The sequence below is a fragment of the Bos indicus x Bos taurus genome, chromosome X (genome assembly GCF_003369695.1).
Source record: "Bos indicus x Bos taurus breed Angus x Brahman F1 hybrid chromosome X, Bos_hybrid_MaternalHap_v2.0, whole genome shotgun sequence".
In the NCBI taxonomy this organism is placed as follows: Eukaryota; Metazoa; Chordata; class Mammalia; order Artiodactyla; family Bovidae; genus Bos; species Bos indicus x Bos taurus.
Genome location: NC_040105.1, coordinates 23,515,885 through 23,541,099, shown reverse-complemented (window position 1 = coordinate 23,541,099; position 25,215 = coordinate 23,515,885). Strand labels below are relative to the sequence as shown.

The window sequence follows — 25,215 nt, the reverse complement described above, 5'->3', positions numbered from 1 at the left end:
AAGCTTCAGGACATGGTGATAGACAGGGAAGCCTGGCATGCTGCAGTCCACAGAGTCACAAAGAGTTCGACATGACTCAGAGAATGAACTGAACTGAACACCAGTCCACATAAATCCTTTAATGTTTGTTGTAGTTGTTGCTTAGTTGCTGAGTCATGTCTGACTCTTTGCAACCCCGTGGACTATAGTCCACCAGGCTCCTCTGTCCATGGGATTTCCCAGGCAAGAATACTGGAGTGGGGTGCCATTTCCTTCTCCAGGGAATCTACTCGACCTAGGGATCAAACCTGTATCTCCTGCATTGTCAGGCAGATTCTTTACCACTGAGGCAAGGAGGAAGCAAATTTTTAAATATATGATCCAAATTATATTCCTGAGCATATTCCTCATCAATTTTTTTGTCTTGTAAACCCCTTCCAAATTTCTCTGGAGACTTACCCACCTGAGTGAAATTACCTAAATGTGTGTTCCTGCCTCTAGTTAATCTTTACTTCATCTGTGTATGATTGTTTATATTTCCATCCCCATATGATGTGGTCCCACCAAAAAGTATTTGTAATACTTTTCACACAAATGATACATAAAAAAACATGCAAAAAAACCCACTTTTTATAGTAGAGTACTTTGAAAAGTACAGTAGTACAGTAGAATAGCTAGCGTTTCTTAGCAGTACCAGCTACATCACCCTTCCTTTTACATTTGCTTCTGGACACCCTGTTCTTGAAGTAAAGATACTGTGCTATTGTACTTTACAGAGTACAGTAAAGTACACAAAAGCACAACCACTTGTAGAGGACGCACGCACGAGACACTGCACACCAGACATGTAAACTAACCGACATGATTGGTTACAGATGCATGTTCACATCTTTAAAAGTCATTCCATTCTCCAGGGGATCTTCCCAACCCAGGGACTGAACCCAGGTCTCCTACGTTGCAGGCAGATTCTTTATCATCTGAGCCACCAGGAAGCCCAAAGGTTCAGGTACAGGGGAGTTACTGTTCTTCTCTTTTCACAAGACTCAAGTTTTAGCTTCATATAACTACTGTGACAGAAAGGATATTATAAGAAATCTCAACTCTAAAATTCAAAACCTCTTTTAAGTCCAAAATTCTTGGAGAAAATATAGTTAGGATTCCCTGGGAAAGATAATGGTTTTATGTAATCATCATTAACTACTTCATTAAGTAATCTTGTCTGTGGTAATACATAAAGTAAGCCATGTAGTCAACTAATACCTCACAAATTCTGTCTTATCTGGGACGTTACTTAGGTATACCAATAATAATAATGATTAAAGAAACAAGAATTGCCTCAGAAAATTAGACAATGTAAGAGTTCAGTTCAGTTCAGTTGCTCAGTCGTGTCCGACTCTTTGCGACCCCATGAATCGCAGCACGCCAGGCCTCCCTGTCCATCACCAACTCCCGGAGTTCACCCAGACTCACGTCCATCGAGTCAGTGATGCCATCCAGCCATTTCATCCTCTGTTGTCCCCTTCTCCTCCTGCCCCCAATCCCTCCAAGCATCAGAGTCTTTTCCAATGAGTCAACTCTTCCCATGAGGTGGCCAAAGTACTGGAGTTTCAGCTTTAGCATCATTCCTTCCAAAGAAATCCCAGGGCTGATCTCCTTCAGAATGGACTGGTTGGATCAATGTAAGAGAGATAGTACTAATTAATAGCCTCAAAGAGAAGTTATTTTGTTGATTTCAGTGAGTCCAATTTGGTTAGCTGAGGTTGAACTTTATAGACATGATATGCATTCTTCTTTTTCTACACTGTTTAAACTTTGGCTGAAAAGGTTCGTATTTCTGCCAGCTGATAGAATTACATACTGCCCATTCATCTTCATTATTGCCTTTATTTTAGATGATAGATTCTGTAGTACTTTGGCTGCTATCCATGTCACAGCTTCTTTGAAGTAATCAGTGTTTTGGCATCATTACTTAATTCATCTTTTTTTGTTTAATAGCTTTATTGATACTATAATTAACTTATCATAAACTTCACCCTTTTAAAGTATATAATTCAGTACCATTTCCTATATTCACAGAGTTATGTAAATAAATCCACTACTGAATTTAAGAACATTTTCATCACTCCTCAAATGAAGCCCTATTCACCCTAGCAGTCATCCCACACCCTGTTCCCCCTTAAGCACCCCTCCCCCTTCCACCACAGCCCTGGAGAACCACTAATCTACTTTATGTCTCTATAGATTTGCCTACTCTGGATATTTAATATTAATATAAAAGAAATCATAACGTGATCTTTTGTGACTGGCTTCTTTCATTTAGCAAAATGTTTTCGAGGTTCATCCATGTAGCATTTATCAGTACTTCATTACTTTTTAGGGCATAATAATATTCTATACTGTGGCTATAACACATTTTGTTTATATATTAATCAGGTGATGAACATTTTGGTTACTTTCTTTTTTTGGCTATTATGAATAATGCTGTTATGAGCATGCACGAACATATTTTTGTGTGGTCATAGATTTTCATTCCTCTTGCGTATATACCTAGTAGTGGAATCACTGAGTCATATGGTGACTGTATCTAACATTTTCAGGACCTATCAAATTTTCCAAAGGAGCTGCACCATTTTACAATTCCACCAGCAATGCATGAGTCTCCCAATACTTGGTTCATCTTTAATTACCATAAAACACTAATTATTTTCTCATTGATAAATGTGGATTTCATTAAAATCAAAATACTGCTTCTTTTTTTTTTTTACATTGTCTGGGGCTTTTATTTCCTCCATGCCCTTTTCAGGTTTTTATAGCATGAAAATAAACCCCAGATTTTAATGCATAATAAAGCTTAACATGCCCTTCCAGACTTTTAGGTCCCTCTCATGCCCCCAGTCCTTCCTTAGCCCCAGCAAGCTTTCCACCCTCCTTTTTCCATTTCATTACTATCGCTCGCTGTCTTAAAGTAATAAAGAACTAGGAGGCTCGTGACTCTCAGCAATGTCAGGCTTTTAGAACCTCCATGAATTATGAGACAGAAACATTGAATGTTTTAGTTAGTGATGAATTTCAAATCACTGGGACTACAAACAGGGAGCCATAGTTTAAATTATATTCTGTCAATATGTCTTGTTTATGGATGCTTCTGTTCACATTTAATATGAGGTCTCAGAACCCAGACCTCTGTAACAATTGTTCCTGTTGTTTAAAGTAGCTTGTTTCTCACTCTTGTAAAAAGAATGCTACTCAAAGCTATAACTGCTGCTTGTTCGGTTGCTTCCCTTTTAATACTGAAGGTGGGCACATTCAAAGGCGAATATTCATTTTGTGGCTTCATATTTCTGTTCACTTTCAGCCCAACAGGCAGCAAGAGCGGGGGTGTCAGTGGCACAGTTGTAACCACATAAACTGGATCAGTGCTGCTCTTGGTTCACTCTGCCGAGGCTGCATAATCTAGACTGTGTTTCTGGTGCCTATTACGTGTGGGAAAGAGGCTACATGGCCTAGTGTATTTTACCCTTTGAGTCACTTAAGTCACAAATATTTGTGACTGTGAACAAATGCTTCCTATCCAGATTTTCAGATTGGCCCCCTCACTTCTCATGCTGCTCATCAACATCTGGGCCAACAGAGAAATTGTGCTACATGCATGCGAACGAGTAAAACTAGGTTGGTGCCACAGAAATACTTCATTTATTAAGCAGGTCCCTTTGCACCTGTTCGGTGATCAGCCCAGTTTAATCCAGCTCTTCACTAAATATTCATGAAGTCGAGCGGGCAAAATTTTTAAAATCCTTGGCATCCTTGAGAAAGGACTCCTCAAAGAATATTATGAAAAGTTAACACACTTAGAGCATCCTAATTGTGTCTGTGCTTAGTGTCCACATTATTGAGGAAAGACAAGTGTAATTACTTTACCATAAATTGCAGACAGACTCTTAAAAAGAACAGAGAAATTAAAATGTGAGTTCCATGGATAAAGGAAAAAGGTTAATAAGAATAAGAGGTTTTTAATGCTTTTCCTGCTCAGTATGGGTACTCAACCCTGGCTCCATGTGACAATCACCTAAGGGACTTTTTAAAAATATTAACACCATGACTATAAGATGGTGCTTAGACTGTATATTGCATGTATAGTATGCTTCAGTAAAGCATTAAGAAAACATAACCAAGGCATGGGTTCCATCTCACAGAAACTGAAACCTAAGAAAGCCTAGTAATTGGATCCGGGCGGGGGTGGGGGGCGGCAGGGGGTGTCTCAGTGGTTATTCAAATGTAATGTGCACAGGAAACTGCTGGGGATCTTGAAGTGTAGAGTCTGATTGATTAATTCTGGACCGTAGCCCAAGATTCCAGATTTCTAATAGGCATAAATGGAATTCCTACTGTTTCACCACTCACACTTTAAAAAGCAAGACTCTAGTCCAGCGGTTCCCAGACCTGAACATGTGTCAGAGCTCTCTGGATGATTTGTTAAAACACAGTGCTGCATCCCACTCCACAGTTCCTAGTCCATCAGATCTGAGATGGGATCCAAGATGTGCATTCTTAGGTGCAGCTGGGGAGGCTGGTCTGGGAGCACATGTTGAGACTCACCATGCGAGGGCATAGGTAAATCTTCCCATGCTCAAAAATAAAAGTCAATGAAACACAAAAATAGTTCAGAAAGTATGCATGCGTGCTTAGTCACTCAGTCATGTCCAGTTCTTTGCAACCCTATGGACTGTAGCCTGCCAGGCTCCTCTGTCCTTGGGATTCTCCAGGCAAGAATACTGCAGTGGGTTGCCATTCCCTTCTCCAGAGGATCTTCCCAACCCCAGGAATCGGACCCGCATCTCTTACGTCTCCTGCATTAACAGGTGGGTTCTTTACCACTAAGTCACTGGGGAAGCCCTCACAAAGTATAGCTAGCACTACCTTGCTCAGAATATATTGTGAACAGGTTGAGTTATCTGATTTTCCACACAGATATGGAAATGAAAGCTTCAATTTGCAACAAAGTAAATACCCTGCTGGAACAGTGTTCCAGTTGTCAAGTCAGCAGTGAGAGAGGAGCAGAAATATTAGAAAGTAGGTGACAGTGAATGGTCTCTGCCAAGAAGAAAATCAGTTCCTTGGCCTCACTATGTAGCCAATTGTCATCAACTACCAGCGACCTGTAGACATCTACTCGGGGCTTAGTCAGGAGTGACACTCAGTAAGGTTGAGGGGTGGATGGTACACAGGGTCTTCTCTTCCCCTAGTAACTTGCATCTGTATGTCTATCTGCACAAATAAAAACAAATATTTGCCAAAATCCTAGAATAGGAGCTGCTCAACAAATGTTGGGCTTACCAGGTGACTCAGTGATAGAGAATCTGTCTGCCTATGAAGGGATGTGGGTTCAATCCCTGGGTTGGAAAGATCCCCTGAAAAGGAAATGGCTACCCACTCCACTATTCTTGCCGGGAAACCCCATGGACAGAGGAGCCTGGTGGGCTCCATGGTGTTGCCAAGATTTGGACACAACTGAGTGACTGACACAGCACAATAAATGTCAGTGCTCTGGTTTCCATTATACATTTGCCAAGTGCTTACTGCCTGAACTGAACCCTGCAAGTAATTTCTGCACACACTTCCCACCCTCCCTAGCCTCCAGACATATATGCATCTTTTTTTTTCTTAATTTTACTTATCTTGCTGACCCACCACTAAAGAGACCCTTAAATTCAGTCTAACCATTTCCCCAGCCCTTCCTCCTTCTTTGAAGACCTAAGCTGATGGCACCTTTAACCAGCATGAAACTTGTCTGCAGTCAAAATGTGCATGTAGGAGTGAAGTTCACCTCCCTTAAATTCTGTCAGACTCAGAACATTTCTGCTTCATCGTCCAGAGGTAGGAAGTGGGGTGGGGAGGGGGGCAGTATCACCAGGGAACTTCTGACCTTTTATCCACTTCTCCACTAATCACTTTTAGGAGGAGGAATGGGTCACCTGAATGGAGCCTGTTTAGAGCCTGATACTCCGTGGGCCACATTCAGGCCTGCCTGTCTACCCCTCTCTCTGAAACCACCTACCCCCAAGCTCCTGGCAGGCCCATCCCAGGTGTTAACATCTTTCTCCATTCTCTCTGACATATTGATTCAATAGTTTACAGACAAGAAGGTCCCAAGATGTAGGCTAGGAAATGGAGGCCATAGGCCCTGGCCTGTTCTCCATTCCAGCTTTTCTTGTCATAAAGTTGAAATGTGAACCCTTTTTGATTCCAATAACTATTTTCAGTTGATCAGAATTTAAGAGGGGTAGAGGGTGTCTGAAATTTATATTCACTCATTCCCTGACTCTTGCATATATTTGCTGCTTGTCATATTTATTCCTATAAAATTGCTTTAATAAAAATCATTTCTCATATATCTCAGATATTTGATTTTCTCCTAGCAAAAGTTTCTATAAGTAGTATTACTGAATAAAAACGTATAAGCACTGGGACTTCCGTGGCGGTCCAGTGGTTAAGACTTTGTCTTTCGATGCATGGGGTGTGGGATCAAACCCTGGTCAGGAAGCTAAGATCCCATATGTCTCATGGCCAAAAATCCAAAACATAAAACAGAAACAATACTGTAATAAATTCCATAAAGACTTTTAAAAAAAAATCTTAAAAAAGTATAAGCATTAAAAGGTAAAAACTTCACTTATCAAATAAATAAGTCCTGGGAATGTGATGTACAGCATAGCAACTATGATTCATAATAGTGAGTTGTATATTTGAAATCTGCTAAGAGAGTAAAACTTCAAATTTTTCAATGCAAGAAAAAAAAATTTTTAACTATGTGTGGAGATGGATGTAAACTAGACTTACTGTGATGATCATTTAACTATATATGCAAATATCAAATGATTGTGTTACATATCCGAAACTAATATATGTTAATTGTATCTCAATTTAAAAAGCATGACTTCCCTGGTAGCTCAGACTGTAAAGAATCTGCCTGCGAGGCAGGAGACCTGAATTTGATCCCTGGGTCAAGAAGATCCCCTGGAGAAGGAAATGGCAATCAACCCCAGTATTCTTAGCTGCAGGATCCCATGGACAGAAGAGCCTGGCGGGCTGCAGTCCATGAGGTCACGAAGAGTAGGACATGACTGAGCAACTAACATTTAAAAAGTATGAGCATTATAAGGTCTTTGATAAATAATGACAATTTTTTTTCCACCACCAGTAATATAGGAATGCTATCTTATTTTATCCTCATCAGCATGTCTGCACTATTACTATTTTTTAACATTTGTCAATATTATGCATGTGGTCAGTCGCTCAGTTTTGTCCAACTCTTTTGCAACCCTATGGACTGTAGCCCACCAGGCTCCTTTGTCCATGGGATTCTCCAGGCAAGAATACTGAAGTGGGTTGCCATTTCCTCCCCCAGGGGATCTTCCTGATGCATAGATTGAACTTGCATCTCCTGCACTGGCCGGTGGATTCTTTATCACTGAGCCACCTGGGAAGCCCCTATCAATATTATAGGAGAAAATAAAATCTCTCCTTTGATATTATCAGATTGAATATGTTGACTTAATATGTTTATTATCCATTTGTATTTCTTTGGTGAGTTATTGCTCTATACGTTTTGTAATTTTCACACTAGACACTGAAAGCTAAAAGTTTTAAAATTATTTTCAAGGGACCATTTTCAGATAAGATATGCTTGGCAATGACTGTGAGATTAGTTTACCACGCCACTATTTGCCTCTGCACACAGGAAACTTATTTTCTTCATTGCACTTAGATTGGGGTGATATGACTGCTAGGTCATCAACTGTAACATGAGAAGAAGTCATGCATCACTTCTCATCTGAGGCCATTAAAAGTGGGAACTCTTCTCTCTTTCTCATCCATACAGCAAGAAGGGAAGAACACTTAAGGTTGTAAAATTGCAGTAAGACTCGATGGATGTGAGTTTGAGTGAACTCCGGGAGTTGGTGATGGACAGGGAGGCCTGGCATGCTGCGATTCATGGGGTCGCAAAGAGTCGGACACGACTGAGTGACTGAACTGAACTGAAACCCAAATTTGCAACACAGAGGCCTAGATAATCAATATGGAAGCTGTCCCAGACAGCCTTCTTTGGGGAAAAGGTAGAGAACAGGGAGTTGACCTGCAAAGGACTGTGATGTGACTAAAAATTATAAACATTTTGCACTAAGACCTTACATCAGTCAGTTCAGTTCAGTTCAGTCACTCAGTCATATCTGACTCTTTGCAACCCCGTGAATCGCAGCACACCAGGCCTCCCTGTCCATCACCTTCTCCCAGAGTTAACCTAACTAATAAAACATAGCACAGCCTAGCTAACATAGGAGACTAGCTCTAAATCTGTGGTTCACAACTGGAGGTGGATATTGCACACCACATGAACTACTGGCATTGACATCTTTATTTGTGACAACTAGGGGTCTATGACTGGCATCATAGAGACCAAGGATGCTACTTGTAGAGACCAAGGATGCTACATTGTAGAGACCAAGGATGCTACTAAAGCATCCTACAATGTACAGAACCAAGCCCCACGATCACAGTTTATCCCACTCAAAATGTTGATAGGACTTCCCAGGTGGTCCAGTGGTTAAGAATCCACCTACCAATGCAGGGGACACGGGTTCAATCTCTGGTCTGACAGCTAAAGCCGGGCACCACAACTACTGAAGCCCATGCACCTTAGAGCCCGTGCTCTGTAACAAGAGAAGCCACCGCAATGAGAAACCCACACACCATAACTAGAGTGTAGTCCCCGCTTGTCACAACTAGAGAAAGCCTGTGCGCAGCAGCAGAGATCCAGAACAGCCAAAACTAATAAAATAAATTAAAAATAAATAAAACTGGGAGCTTTATTTAAAAATAAATGTTGATAGTCCTTAAGTTGGGCCTGCCCTGATTCTATCATATCTGCAGATAATAACTTCCCAGTTTACCTTTGGCTCTTAAATTCTCTTTGTAGGAGGGTTTTTGAAGTATATAAAACTTTTCCCATACACTGTGTGTGTGGTCATAATAGATTATTTGGAAAATCGAGCATATCCTAGCTAATGAGCCAGCCTAAGAACAAGGAGGGAATAGTGACCTCTGTGCCCAAAGGGAAACAGAGTAGGGAAGATTCTTCCTCTGGAGCTGAACTAAAATAGTTTCAAATGTATGACATGACTTTCAGCTTGGAGAAAAGTCACTTGGGGACAGTGCCACTCTGGCTAAGAGAAGGAGGGCTGGAAGGTAGTAAGTGAGTAAAAGAAGACCAGAAAACCCTGTCAGGGCGTCTGAGCCTGGAATGGAGTAAAGGTGGGGACTCTATTACAGCACTTTTTCCTTCTGAGGACAACTTCACTCAGTGGCTCTTCAAGAGGGGGAGACTAACCCAAGAGAAAGCTTTCCAGCAGCACTTTCACAGGCACCCATCTCCTTAGCAGGCACTTAGCATCATTCTGATGTAGAGAAGCACTTCCTGGAATTAGAAGGTTGCCCTGATTTAGAAGGGTAAGTATTGGAGGTAAAGTGTGAGTTACAGGTGAAGGTGAAAGAGGAATTCTTCTCCAAAGAACCACGTTTACTGTGGCATTCGGAAAGAACACAGTAAGTGAGAAAAGTATGTAGCGATTACAAACTGAAAGCAAAGAAGATGTGTTCTGGGTATCTAGTGCTGAGTGAGAAATGGCGATCGCATTTGTTGGTGGTGGTGGTGGTGGTGGTGGTTGAAAACGTTTTCTCTGCTCAGGAATTTTCTGAGGGCAGGACTGGGCAGGACTCAGTCAAGAAAGTCTGTCTCTGCTCAACCCAGCAGCCACCTGAGGTAGGAGACAGATGGGCCCCGGGCTGCTGCTGCTAAGTCACTTCAGTCGTGTGTGACTCTGTGCGACCCCATAGATGGCAGCCCACCAGGCTCCCCCATCCCTGGGATTCTCCAGGCAAGAACACTAGAATGGGTTGCCATTTCCTTCTCCAATGCATGAAAGTAAAAAGTGAAAGTGAAGCTGTTCAGTCATGTCCAACTGTTCATGACCCCATGGACTGCAGCCTACCAGGCTCCTCCATCCATGGGATTTTCCAGGAAAGAGTACTGGAGTGGGTTGCCATTGCCTTCTCCAGGGCCCCAGGCTGAGCAGCTCGCATCTGTCTCTTGAGGACACACACATCAAGATAAAGATAATGGCTGGATTAGAGAGCAGTGGCGCCCTGCTTGGGTAAAAAGATCAAGAGGCTCTGTATTTCTCATTCTTGATCTCAAAACCTCCTCAAACTATGCATGCACAGAAAGGTTCCTGAGGGGTCAGAGAAGGGAGAGGGTGCTAGCCTATAATATGTTCTGCCAACCAGTCAGAGACCCTTGTGCTGGAATTCATGCTCAATAACACATCCAGGAGGGCCCTGAGCCAGACCACTTATGGACACAGAGTCAGAAAAAGCAAGATGACTGGCCAGAGGGAACTTGGAAAACTGCTCTTATTGTTGTTTAGTCTCTCAGTCATGTCAACTCTTTTGGGACCCTATGGACTGTAGTCCACCCTATGGACTGTAGCCCACCAGGCTCCTCTGTCCATGGGATTCTCCAGGCAAGAATACTCGAGTGGGTAACCATTTCCTTCTCCAGGGCATCTTCCCCATTCCAGGGACAGAACCTGTATCTCCTGCATTTGCAGACTGATTCTTTACTGCTGAGACATCAGGGAAGCCCCATCATGATTTCAGTTCAGCCGTGAACTGAAATCAGAGATTTCAGTCTCTCAGCCGTGTCTGACTCTTTGTGACCCCATGGACTGCAGCATGCCAGGCTTCCCTGTCCATCACTAACTCCCGTAGCTTGCTCAGACTCATATCCATTGAGTCAGTGATGACATCCAACCATCTTATCTTCTGTTGTCCCCTTCTCCTCCTGCCTTCAATCCTTCCCAGAATCAGAGTCTTTTCCAATGAGTCAGCTCTTCTCATCAGGTGGCCAAAGTATTGGAGTTTCAGCTTTACCATCAGTCCTTCCAATGAATATGCAGGACTAATTTCCTTTGGGATGGACTGGTTGGATCTCCTTGCAGTCCAAGAGACTCTCAAGAGTCTTCTCCAAACACCACAGCTCAAAAGCATCAATTTTTTGGCACTCAGCTTTCTTTACAGTCCAACTCTCACATCCATACATGACTACTGGTAAGACCATAGCTTTGACTAGATGATTCTTTGTCAGCAAAGTAATGTCTCTGCTTTTTAATATGCTGTCTAGGTTGGTCATAGCTTTTCTTCCAAGGAGCAAGTGTCTTTTAATTTCATGTCTTCAGTCACCATCTGCAGTGATTTTGGAGCCCCGCAAAATAATAGTCTCTCACTCTTTCCATTGTTTCCCCATCTATTTGCCATGAAGTGATGGGACCAGATGCCATGATCTTTGTTTTCTGAATGTTGAGTTTTAAGCCAACTTTTTCACTCTCCTCTTTCACTTTCATCGAGAGGCTCTTTGGTTCTTCTTTACTTTCTGCCATCAATGATTTAAACCACCCCTAAAGCACTCGACTCCCTTTCAGCCTGCCATGTATCTTTCCACACATTCTCTGCTCTTAATAAATGCTTTTATCCGCTTTACCAATTTCCACCTTTTTGCTGAAATTCTTTAAAAAAAACAAAGAAGACAAGAGCCAACGCCCTGCTTCTAGCTGCTAGTCCCTGGTGGTCTAGTGGTTAGGATTCGGTGCTTTCACCACCACGGCCCAGGTTTGATTCCCAGTTAGGGAATTGAGACCCCATTTCAAGCCGCCACACACCACAGCCAGCCCAGAGCAAGCAAGGATGGTGCCAAGGCTGGGTGCTGGAATCATCTAAGGCTTGCTCACTCCCATGTCTCATGGGTGATGCCATGAATACAAAAACAGCTGGGACTAGAACAGTGGTCTGAGGCTAACTGTTGGTGCTCTCTGACTTCTAGTAGCTGTTCAGCTTACAGTTTTCTGGTTGATTGTTGCCCAGCTTCATGGAATTTCTACTCCCACACACGTCAGTTCTCAGGAAGAGACTCCAGGGGACTCTGGTGCAGGTTCCTGAAACATTTTCCTCATGAAGCTTCTCCTCATTCATGCCTTGCCCTGCAAGCCCCAGACACCTCAGCCTTTCTGTCTCTTCAAGTCATGGAAACTTCCCTGCTCTATTTGGGATTTGCATCACTATGAGTGAAAAGGACTGATAGGGAACATGAAAACTAAAATAGAATCAAGCTTAAATGATCAGAGCAATTACTACACACACACTCTCTGTCACCGTCTCTCTCTCTCACACACACAAATACACATGAATACATATGTATATGTAAACATGCTCACATATATACACACATGTTGCTGCTGCTGCTAAGTCGCTTCAGTCGTGTCCGACTCTGTGCGACCCCATAGACAGCAGCCCACTAGGCTCCCCTGTCCCTGGGATTCTCCAGGCAAGAACACTGGAGTGAGTTGCCATTTCCTTCTCCAATGCATGAAAGTGAAAAGTGAAAGTGAAGTCGCTTGGTCTTGTCCAACTCTTTGCGACCCCATGGACTGTAGCCCACCAGGCTCCTCCATCCATGGGAGTTTCCAGGCAAGAGTACTGGAGTGGGGTGCCAGGGCCTTCTCCGTATATACATACATACATGTATGCATATTCATGTACACATATATGGCTTCCAAGGTGGCTCATTGGTAAAGAATCTGCCTGCCAGTGCAGGAGATGCAAGAGACGCAGGTTCGATCCCTGTGTCAGGCAGATGCCCTGGCGAAGTGTATGGCAACCCACTGCAGTATTCTTGCCTGGGAAATCCCATGGACAGAGGAGCCTGGCGGTCTATAGCCCCTGTGGTCACAAAGAATCAGACATGATTGAGCACAACCACAACACACACACACACACATGTATTCATATGTGTATATGCACATTAAATGTTGTAAAGCACTGTGACTTAACTTGGAGATTAATATGTGTGAAAGATAAGAGTTAGTCACTCAGTTGCATCCAATTCTTTGCAACCCCATGGACGGTAGCCCACCAGGCTTCTCTGTCAGGCAAGGATGCTGGAGTGGGTAACCATTCCCTTCCCCAGGAGATCTTCCTGACCCAGGGATCCAACCCAGGTCTCCTGCATTGCAGGCAGATTCCTTACCATCTGACCAGCAGAGAAGCCCCATAAGGTAAAAGTTACCCTTAAAAGTCCTAATAGAGTTCAACATATACAGCTTTGTGCCTACAACCTAAAATGGTAAATATTCTAAATACTGGCACTTATTTGAAAACAACTCCCTAGACACATGGAAGGAACAAAAGCAAATATATGTGCAGATAACGGTACTCTAACAATTCTGCCTTTAAGCTAGTTATCAAATACTTATGTGAATGGGGCATTGGGAGAGAATTCAAAACTATTTCTGATCTCCTGGAGTGTCAATTCCATTCTGTCTAAATACTGTGCATTGATTCACTCTACAGCTCTCTGGGAATTCAAAACAATAAAATCCAGGCGTGGATGGAAAAGAGATCAAGAATTCTAAAGAGTTTCTCCTTGTCTACAGATTTTACTTCAATTTGTTTAAATATCCAGCATTTGTAAACATAATAAATATTAGTAAATCTGCTTGTGATTGTAAAGATTAAAGGTTAGCCTGTAAAATCAGTGTTTAAAGATTCTACTGTATATCTTTGCAAATTTAAAAATAAATGCACTACAAAAATCAAAAGGTGGAATAATTTAAGAATGTTAACTACATTATCTTTAATAAAGAGGGTAAAGCTAATACCACCTAAAAATGAAACTTAGCTTCTAAAAAGGGCATAATAAAAGTCAATTATTTGCTTTATATAACCTTTAATCTAGGTCTTTTTAAATGGATAATTTAGGAACTTGTACATCTTGTCCTGAAGAATACAAACAATAACTTTAGTTTCACTTCATTTCCCTTGTGTTCAGTTAAATAAATCAAGTCAAATTTAACAGTTTTCTTTAAAGTAGTATATATAATATGATCTAGTTTTTATAAAGTTATTTCTCTCTATGCATTTTTCTATCTGTACATGTACAATTGTGCCTCGGTATCCACAGACCCCTCCACAGATATCAAAATTTGTGGATGCTCAAGTCCCTTGTATATTGGTTGGTTTAGTTGCTTCAGTCATGTCTGACTCTTGTGACCCCATGGACGGTAGCCCTCCAGGTTCCTCTCTCCATGCGATTCTCCAGGCAAGAATACTGGAGTGGGTTGCCATTCCCTTCTCCAGGGGATCTTCCTGATGCAGGAATTGAACCTGGGTCTCCTGCATTGCAGGTAGATTCTTTACCGACTGAGCTATGAGAGAAGCCTAGTATATAATGTTGCAGAATTTGCATATATGCAAATACACTCACAGCCTCCCATATAATGTAAGGGAGTCTCTCTTCTCCCTTAGGAAAAACAAAAACCAAACTCTCTATATAATCACCAGCTGATACCCAAAGAGACCTAGTTCAGGACTAACCAGGACATTATAAAAAATTTATACCCACAGGACAGATCTGTTTAAATCTGTCTTCATAGAACATGTTTGATATTCGAACTGTATAATGCAAAGATTAAAAGGTTAAAAACTGACATTTGCCATTTACCCATACCTGATTATAACAGTTCTCTGATATAATTCAGTATGTTTTGTTCAATTGGAGATTAATATAGTATATGCATGAATGACCACCTAATTATTTCACAAAGTTACAGAGCTTTTATTCTGTTGCCTACAATCAACAACATGGATGCTTCTTAATGATGACAGTTTATCATTTTTAAGCTTCATTTTTCTTCTTGGCTTTGTCATTTTCAGGACCATTAAAAACACACTTTAGTGGTGTTTACTACATCATGTTTTATAGACTGTCTGTGCTCCCACCTCCCAAATTCCTATGTTAAAACCTAAGCTCCAGGGAACTTCCCTGGTGGTAAAGTGGGTAAGAATCTGCCTGCCAATGCAGACGATCCCACATGCTGTGCAGCAACTAAGCCTATGCTACAACTACTGAACCTATGCACCCTATAGCCCGAGCTTCACAACGGGAGAAGCCACCACAATGAGAAGTCCGTGCACTGCAACTAGAGAAAAGCCCTTGCAGACGCAACACAGCCAATAAAAAACAAAACAAACAAACAAACAAACCCCTAAGCCCTGATGGTATCAAGAGGTGGAGTACTGATTAGGGAAGTGATCAGGCCATGAGGTGGATTCTTCAGGAATGGGGATAGTGCCCTTATAAAAGAAAACCCCGAGAGCTCTCTCCCTCTCTCCACCATGTGAGGATACAGCAAGAGGAAAGCCATCTCTGAACCAGGAAGGAGGCCTTCACCGTATATCACATCCGCTGGTGCCTTGATCCTGGACTTCCCGCCTCCAGACTGTGAGAAATAAATTCTATTGTTTATAAGCCACCCAGTCTATGGCACTATATTATAGCAGCCTGAAGTGACTAAGACAACCCACACATCTTTCAGGAGAACCATTTCTTTTTATAATTAACTCCTCAACTAGTTCTTGTTCTCTCTGGATTCTTCTGTTTTAGTCTACAAAACTTGGCTTTATCTTTGGAACATAAGAGTAACATGGTCAGTTCAGTTCAGTAGCTCAGTCATGTCATGGTCAGAAACATCTAATATATTCAAGAGTATAGCTAGTTTCTTCATCTGAAGTGTATCATTAGAGAATACACATTTTTTTAATATATTACCCCTTATGTACAACTAAAACACTCTTTTTTTCCATAATTCATATTTTACTGTACTTGGAGGTGCAAATTTCCTTATTGGCACTTGCCACGACTGGGCAGTGCTAAACAAAAAGGTAATTGGCACAGCAAACCCCTGTGGTAATAATTAAAATAAAGTCATGATAGACCTTGTGGATTTCACTTTATTGTTAGCTTTTCACTGTGACCCTAAATTTTCTATATATTCTATGTGTAGCTCACCACAAGTTCACCATGCTGGGGCCTGTTGGGGAAAAAAGTTATGAACATAAAGCATACAGACAGGACATAAGTGCATGCAGACTGTCAAGGATTTGATGGTAAGAAAGAGTTACACTAGACAGACTACATCCAGACCACGTGTCCTGTTTCGCACTCTATAGTTTACTAGGAGTATTGAACTAGAGAAAGTCAATTCACCTCATCCTGGAAGGTGAACAAAATGAGGAAGATCTAGCAATCATGAGGGATATGGAGTGACCCCTCAAGTAAGAAGAGCCAAGGTAAAACCATGGGAAGCTGGCATATAGGGTCCTTGATAGGAAGAATTAGAACCAATATGTGAATATTTTAGAAAACAGGCTTCAAGTTAGTAAAGAAAAAACTACTAAGACTAAGAGTCTTAATAGAGAATGAAGTTACATATAAAGAAATTAAATTCTCATCATTGGAACAGTTTAAAAGGAAGTTGAGATGATCTGCTAAGTTCTCAGAAAAATAGCATGAAGGATGCCTCAAGTGAACAGGCAGTCTTCCTACATGGCCCCCTAATTATTTTGTCAATCTAGGAATTTTACCACTCTATTAAGAAGGAAACAGAACTCCAGTTTTCAAAAGCGTAACAAAGACTCAGCTTTCCGGAAACTGTCCAATTATGAATAGGGACTGTGAAACTGGAATCCAGATCTTAGAGAACTACAAATATGTGCCACTTCTCTATGTGTGTGTGTGTGTTCGTTTGTTTTTCTTAATGATAAAACCAAACTCTGTGTGTGTGTGTCTCAGCAATATATGAAAACATTTAACATCATGGTCATAGGAATACAAAGAGGAATTATTAATGTATCTCCCTGTATCTTAATATTACATAACCCAACTTTAACAGATTCAGCTTTTAGAGATTTCATTAAATCCAGTCTTCCTGAGCGAAGTACCTTCTGGATTTATCTCACAAGTACAGGCATTTGCAGTTAAGACAGTCTACTAACAGATTATTTAGATGATGCAAAGCCAGCCGCAGGAGCCTACTGAGTTTAAGATTCATGAGGGCAGGCATTTTAGACTGTCCCCTGATCTCTGGTGCCAAGAATACAGTTTTCCAAATAGTAGGTGCTAAATAAATATTTATGAATGAATGAATGGATGGAGGTCGAGGCATTTTTAGGTTCATTTTGGGTTGTCTCCTGGCTTCCTCAAGGGAAAGAGAGAATGGTCTTGACCTAAGGAGATAAGAAGCCACTCTTGCAGAAGCAAAGAGGAAGGGGTGTGGTCAGCAGAGAGGACTAGACCGAAGCTGGCAGCTACAGAGGGCGAGGGCAAGGAGACAAGGCAGGACACTCTCTCATTCCAAGCTCCAATAGTTCTTTGAATAAATCTAGGACTTACAAAGGCATTTTAAAACTTGAGTGATAAAAGTCAATGAATTTCAAACAGTGTCTGGCAACGTTAAGTTTATAAATAAAAATATGTATGAGCAAAGTCCAGAGAAGAAATTGTCTGCTCTGAAGAATTCCTCTTGGAATTTTTTTTTTCCTTCTAAAAAGAAAAATGGGATGGTTAGTCAGCAGAGCCAGGGCTTTTATAACAATGTCCTTTCTCTAACCATTGATTTGTTTTCATTAGGTAAGTAGTTCATTTTCTAAAGCTCTTTCCCCCACTTTTGCTCTTGGCCATAACAAAATTGGTGGTTCTGGCACTGTCATTAATTCCATAGTTGCGAAATTCCCTTAGGGAAACATAGTAACCTTAGTTTATTGAAAATACTAAGGGAAAGATAGTTTATTAGGTATTTGGATGACTGGATGTTGAGAAACATATCATTTATCACTTAAAGTATCTCTAGTGCAAGGACACTGTTAAGTGTGTGCATATAAAACATAGAACATCTGGATTAAAACAGAAAAAAAAAAAGCATTTAACAAAAGGCAATGAGATGTGCTATCTTCATTCTACCATATAACTGGATACCTAGGGACACATGGCTGAATTTTTCATATTTCAATCAGCATGTTTGTCAACCTACAGAAAGACCTTAGGTGCTCCCGTCCTGTCACAGAAGATGAACATTTTTTTCTTCTATCTTATATATCGGTAACTATTGGGGACAAACAGGGAAATGTCCCATGTCACAGCTGTATGAGATTCAATCAGGAACAGACACAAACGTGTCTAAACTGACAAATCATAAATAGTAGCCCAGCCACGTTGACAACCAAATCAGACCAGTCAATACCTATGCACTTTATCATTAAATATTGCCTAAAATGTCAAGTCGAGAATTACATTTATCTTGAAATTAAGAGCTGGGAGGAATTTTAGAGATCATCTCCTCTGCTCCATCAATTTTGTGGAAGATGTAATCAAAATGATGATAGTAACACACACTCCCTGTTCTCAGGGAGCTATCAGTTTCATAAGAAAAGAATCCCTAAACAGAAAATTACAAGATACTATAAAGGAGGGAAAATAGGTATAAGCATGTAATATTAGAGGATTACATGGAAATGACATTATGTCTTGCTTTGGGGACCATGTGAGAATCAAAAATAACCTCCGTGAAGAGGTGACTCTGAAGCTCAATCAATATAGAAAGAATAAGAGTTGTGCAGGTCACAGGAAGCAAGGTATTTTGGGAGGCAGAGATAGAAATCACAAAAGGAAAGAAAACCCATATATGTTTTGGGAGATACAAGCAGTCTACTTGGGTTGTCAGCACAGAGAAATGACAGAAAGATGGAGGATTCTGGGTGTCAGGATAAAAACTAAATTTTCCATCTAGAGTCTCTACGTATGTATTGAATATATGTACAGGTGTGTCTATGTATGGATGTGTGAATCAAAAGGTCATGACATAATACTTAGCCAGACTACAAGCAATGTACTTTTTTCTTGTCCTATGGTTTTTCATTTAAAAGTGTCAGTCAACACCCAAAACACAAAGGTCATGAGATACCATGGTGTCATGACTTACTGTTTGAAAGACATGTGAAGGCTGAGAGGGTGATAAGCAAAGGTCAAATCACAATCAGCTGTTTAGATTAGACATGATAGACCAGGGAGTGGGGAGTCATGGAAGAGTTTTAAACAGGGAAATGAAGTATTATTATCTGGATTTAGAAAGATCACTCTAAATTGTTCAAAAGGGAAATTCTCTGGCAGTCCAGTGGACTCCACACTTCCACTGCAGGGGAGCATGGGTTCAGTCCCTAATCATGGAACTAAGATCCCACAGGCAGTGTGGTGTGGCCAAAAAAATAAAATAAAATAAAAAACCATTCCAAAAAAGACTGGAAATGTTATAGGAAAGAAGGTCAATATCAGGAATTTCTTACACTACTATGTATATAACAGATAATTAATAAGTACCTATTGTATAACACCAGAAACTATTCTCAATATTTTGTAATAACCTATAAAGGAAAAGAATAGGAAAAAGAATAAATATATATATGCAACTGAATACATATAGGTGTATGTATGTGTGTGTATAATATATAATTGAATTGTGCTATACACCTGAAACTTACATGATACTGTAAATCAACTATATTTCAACTAAAATTTTTTTTAAATGTTAAAGGAGTTCCTTGAGGCTATTTAAGCAACTGCTAATGGTAACGGATTCAAGAGTTGTTTTGAGGATGAAACCACAATGAGGTATCATCTCACACTGGTCAGAATGGCTGCCATCAAAAAGTCTACAAACAATAAATGCTAGAGAGGGTGTGGAGAAAAGGGAACCCTCTTACAAACTGTTGGTGGGAATGCAAACTGGTACAGCCTCTATGGAAAACAGTGTGGAGATTCCTTACACAGCTGGGAATAGAACTGCCATACAATCCAGCAATCCCACTGCTGGGCATATACCCCGAGGAAACCAGAAGTGAAAGAGACACATGTACCCCAATGTTCATTGCAGCACTCTTTACAATAGCTAGGACATGGAAGCAACCTAGATGTCCATTGGCAGATGAATGGATAAGGAAGTCGTGGTACATATACACAATGGAGTATTACTCAGTTATAAAAAAGAAGGCATTTGAGTTAGTTCTAATGAGGTGGGTGAAACTGGAGTCTATTATACAGAGTGAAGTAAGTCAGAAAGAGAAACACAAATACAGAAAGAGAAACACAAATATTAACGCATATATATGGAATTTAGAAAGACAGTAATGACAATCCTATATGCAAGGCAGCAAAGGAGACATAGATGTAAAGAACAGACTTTCAAACTCAGTGGGAGAAGGCAAGGGTGGGATGATTTGAGAGAATAGCATTGAAACATATATATTACCATATGTAAAACACAGGACCATTGCAAGTTTGATGCATGAAGCAGGGCACTCAAAGTCGGTGCTCTGGGACAACCCAGAGGGATGGGGTGGGGAGGGAGGTGGGAGAGGGGTTCAGAATGGGTGGACACATGTGCTGATTCATGTCGATATATGGCAAAAACCACCATAATATTGTAATTATCCTCCAATTAAAATAAATAAATCAATATTTAAAAAATAAAGAAATAATTATTTATATACATTAACCAAAAAAAGATAGTCATTTTGAGGATGAATAAGAGCAATTAAGAAGCTGTAACTAACATACATCATTACTGTTTGGAAGAGGGGTTAAATGAGAGAGGAAAGATAGCGGTTCAGTTCTGAGGAGTCTGTCTTAGGAAGTATGTGGACAGTAATATTGTTCACAGAGAGAGGGGAAAATTAAGAAGAACAGGCAGAAAGAACTGAGAATAATGATTCAGTTTAGGACATTCTGAATTTAGGTATCTGCTGAATATCCAAGTAGAGATATCAAGTGAGAAGTTAAGTCTGATTCTGAAGAGAAATGAAAGTCACAGCTGGACAGATGTGGGATCTAGCAGCATACACAAAATAAAATTGAAGCCATCTGTGGTAGAGGGCAGAGAAGGCAATGGCACCCCACTCCAGTACTCTTACCTGGAAAATCCCATGGATGGAGGAGCCTGGTGGGCTACAGTCCATGGGGTAGCTAAGAGTCAGACACGACTGAGAGACTTCACTTTCACTTTTCACTTTCATGCATTGGAGAAGGAAATGGCAAGCCACTCCAGTGTTCTTGCCTGGAGAATCCCAGGGACAGGGGAGCCTGGTGGGCTGCCATCTATGGGGTCACACAGAGTCAGACACAACTGAAGTGACTTAGCAGCAGCAGCAGTGGCAGAGGGAGTGGGTGGGATGATTTGGGAGAATGGCATTAAACATGTATAATGTCATATATGAAACAAATCACCAGTCCAGGTTTGATGCATGATACTGGATGCTTGGGGCTGGTGCACTGGGACGACCCAGAGGAATGGTACGGGGAGGGAGGAGGGAGGGGGGTTCAGGATGGGGAACACGTGTATACCTGTGGCAGATTCATGTTTATGTATGGCAAAACCAATACAATATTGTAAAGTAATTAACCTTCAATTAAAATAAATAAATTTATATTTTTTAAAAACCATTTATGAACTGTAAACAGTTATAATATTTTTTCTGACCTTTAAAAATGCATAAAGCACCACTGATGTGTGTGTGATAAATTATTATCATTTTCACATACAAATCAGGAGCACGAGACTCAGTTTAAATCATGTGCACAGCTGACATTGTGCTGCCACAACCCAAGACTCAACCTGTTTTGTATACTGTATCTTTCAAAGCTTCTCCATCCTACCAGGATGCCACTCTCCATCATGCCATGTGCTTTACTTGAGGTCATGAAAACAAACAAACCTCCCCTTGTTCAAATGACACTTACTTCATCTGCATTTATAAGTCATTAATCATTAGGCTGTTTGCTTTTGGTGTGCATGGGTTTGAATTAATCATACTCTATAATTCATTGCACATCATCATCGTTCCTCCCTGGAAGACCCATCTCTTCTTCTTGTATCGATTCTCTTTTATCCCCAATGTACTATTTTCATCTCCTACCACTGACTCATTTCCTAATATGTGAGATATTCATTCTTTCCTCTGTATTATATTATATGCATGCATGTTCGTTTGTTTTCTCTTTTTAACTCAGCACTATCCTTTTCAAGAGCTATTGATCACTTGGTAGGCTTATCTAGTTGGATCTAACTGCTACACATATCTTTCCACATGGTACTTATCACTTCCCTCTGGGGCCTGCATCTAGTAGTCTCCAGCTATTTTTTCCCCAGCTTGATCAAGATATAAATGATGTATAACACTGGGTAAGTTTACAGTGTACAATGCGATGATCTGATACACATACATACTGCAAAAGGATTAATTATCATGATAAGCAGCTATCTCTAACTGCCTGTTACCAAAAACAACCCTGTAACAAATTTCAAATTTAAATATCTTCTTGATGGACTTGCATGAAACTTCTCTGAGCTACACATCCTGGATACAGATGTAAGGACATAGGGTATGTTAACACTTCATTTTACTAAATGTTATCAGATTTTTCTTCAGAATGGCACATGAACTTTAGGAATTTTATTTAAGAAGCTCTTTTCATCCCAGGTTACCAAAATAGTCTTCAATTTTTCTCCTCCTAATTCTATAGTTTTACCTCTCATATTTAATTATTAATCCACTTGACTATATATATATTCATGATGTTTTACATAAAATAAGCTAGTTTTAATGTTATCTACAACCCAATCCAATCTATACTTTCTCCATTGATTTTCAGTCACACTATAATCATATATTAATTTCTCATATCAACATACTCTTGTCCTCTCTGAAGCATGTCTCCCAAGCCTTAGAAAGAATCATCTAACAGGTTTATTGGGCTTCCCTGAAGGCTCAGGCAGTAAAGAAACTGCCTGCAATGCAGGAGCCCCAGCTTCAATCCCTGGGTCAGAAAGATCCCCTGGAGAAGGAAATGGCAACCCACTCCAGTATTCTTGCCTGAATAATCCCATGGACAGAGGAGCCTGGTGGGCTACATTCCATGGGGTCACAAAGAGTTAGACACAACTTAGCAACTGAACAACAACAAAATGGGTTTATTATTTAGTTCAATCACCTTATCTCAAGTTTTCACATTTTCCTGGAATGAGCCCTCTATGGAAATGGTTAAGACACCTTATTTTAAAATGATTCAATGCAGTTGTGTCATGCCTCCATGAACCTTTGAATTTGGCAAAGGTCTCTATAACTGGAGAGATACAAACATGTTCCTGAAGAACAGCACAGGAAATGAATATAAGAATGGACACAGAGCTCTGGGCTGCAATACTACAACTGTTTCATTGATTTAAGGGGTAATATTCAGCCCTTTCTTCTTTCTTCCTGGGTAAAATTAATACGATAACTGCCACCTCCATACCTATAAAGATTTTCAGATTTCATTGACTGATACTTACTGTAAAGTACCACAAGACATTTCCTGGCATAAAATCTCTTGATTTCCAACTGATGAATTAGACATTCTGAACAATTACTGAAGATGTTTTATGACTCTTTCCCCTAAAACAAATCCCAGTAAAAATAAACACATAAAATTTTTGTACATAATGTTACTTGATGCTTTCTCTTTTCTAAAAGTCTACATCTCTCATAAGACACTTTTAAAATTCTCATTTAACTAACAAGATGTCCCCGAGTTATGGATAAACTTTAAAAGCAGAGTTTTACATATTGTCCTCTGAACACCTTCACTGTCTGAAAACTGTTTTGGACCAACAGGAAACATTGAACTTTCCTTACCTTCTTCTCTCACCACCAGCGGCCCCAGTAGTTGCTAGTTCTTGTGAGTTATCTCTGTTTATAAACACTAGCTTAATAGCTGTTACTCCCCCAATACTTGTAGAAGACTATGCAAATTTATTCCAGATGAGGGCGGCCAATAGCTACTTCTAATGCTGCTGTTCTCTGTTTGTTATCATGATGCCCACCTCAGTTCTGCGTAACAATTTGAACTTTTCATTTGCCATAGGCTGCTAGAAACATCTGTTGACTTATTTCTCCCCAAATAGCTCTGGGCGTCCAACCTTAGTCACCTCTGTTCCAAAAGGTCAGCCCATTTCTACTTCCACTAACTGCCACGTTCCCTCCCCCAGTCGGCATCACTTCGAAACAAACTATCCCTTCCTCTGCTCTCTTTATCATAATCCTTTGAGTAATTTTCATCCAATTTTTGAATCTTTTCAAGTGATTGATAGTATTCATTTGAAGAGGAATCTCATCTCCACTTTCAGATATTTCTCAATACTTCAGTTTTAGAAAAGTGAATGCAAAAGACGACACAAGCTGATTAATTTCCCACTCCTTTTACCTCTTTGTAAACATTTATGCATTATTTTTCCTAGAGAAATTCTATCACATGACAATTAATTCAAAACCACTCTCATTTTCTCTGCTTCATATCCTTATGAGAACAGTCGAGTTAATATCTCCCCAGCCAAACTTCAAATCTATCAAAATATTTATAAGTTATTATTAATAAAAGAGTTATCTTCCAATTATTTTTCCTGTCATTGTTCCTTTGAAAACATTATTTTAAAAGAGTTTTTCATTTCTATCCTTTTCATGGTGCTTGTTTTGGTTTCCTCAAGCACAGTTATGTCTGAAAGCTACAGCACTCTAAAATGCTGAAACAGAGTAAGACAAAAAACAGCAGAGGAATGGCAAAAAAAAAAAATCACATCTGTTTTCCAGCATTGTGAACAAATTTATTGATCTTCAGAATGCATGGCTGCGAGCAGATAAGGATGAAAGGGTTGGGTCTCGTTTGTTACAAGTAAAGACAGGACCCAGATTACTGTAATTAATGTCAACATCCAAATGAAAAAAAGCAGTAAGTTATTTGGGAGACTGATTCAGCATTTTAGTTGTTATGTCTCCAGTAATAGGAAAAAAAAAAAAAAAACAACTAAGGAGTTATCTCTTGTGGAAAAGGAACAAATGACCTAGATAATTATAAAGGGAATGCTCAGGAAGGAGGATCACAGAAACGCTGATGAAAATACTTGGAAGAAGAAGAATTGGTGAAACAGAAGGAGAAAAATGGAAAAGCCAGAGTGTAACGGAGGGAAGGAAGAAGAGAAGGAAAAGGGGGAGAGAGAGGTGAAGAAAGAAGCAACAATGGAGGGTTGAAAAGAGTATTCTCAGAACCGCTGTGCGAGTCACGGTCCTGCTCACCAGACAAATGTCCTGCAAAGGGTCCTGTCAGAAGAATCTTAGTTAAACATCCTCAGTCATGTTCTAAACATACATCATTGATTGTACATATGCATGTGTGTGTGATAGAGAGAGAGAGAAGACTGGGTGGGTAGG

General features: G+C 40.3%; 1 long non-coding RNA gene across 1 annotated transcript in view; it reads right to left on the bottom strand.

Moving 5' to 3' along the window:
- Nucleotides 1-23,703, bottom strand: part of LOC113887679 — an 83,137-nt gene extending 59,434 nt beyond the window's left edge. The window contains exon 1 of the long non-coding RNA XR_003509796.1: nt 23,647-23,703. This is a non-coding gene — a long non-coding RNA (uncharacterized LOC113887679). The remainder of the gene's footprint in view (nt 1-23,646) is intronic.
- Between the last annotated feature and the right edge of the window lie 1,512 nt (nt 23,704-25,215).